The following is a 387-nucleotide window of genomic DNA, read 5'->3' on the forward strand; positions in this document are numbered from 1 at the left end:
ATCTGGCATTCAGCAAACTAAGGAAAAACAGAAGATTTTACTGTGATACTGCAAAGGTGAATCTGAGTTGTGTCTTGCTTATTGTCAGTGATGCTCGTGACTCCCTCTTAGCCATAAAATCCTCACACAGGGATTGTAGAGGGAAGGAGCATAGATTGGGTGTGGTCTGCAAACCTGCTGTCATTGGTAGAAGTGAGGTTCTCATGGCCCAAAGCAGCAGGGTGGTGGGAATTGGGCTGTGCCAGAGGAGGGAGCCCTCTGTTGTGCTTTTTCACACTGTTTTCAGGCATCTGTCATTGGCCGCTGCAAGGAAGAGGGGAGCAGGAAAGGCAAACTGTCATGTGAACAGCAAAGTACCCATTCGTGTGGATACTGTCTTTCTTTCAT

This window comes from Meleagris gallopavo, chromosome 6, assembly GCF_000146605.3.
Source record: "Meleagris gallopavo isolate NT-WF06-2002-E0010 breed Aviagen turkey brand Nicholas breeding stock chromosome 6, Turkey_5.1, whole genome shotgun sequence".
Classification (NCBI taxonomy): Eukaryota; Metazoa; Chordata; class Aves; order Galliformes; family Phasianidae; genus Meleagris; species Meleagris gallopavo.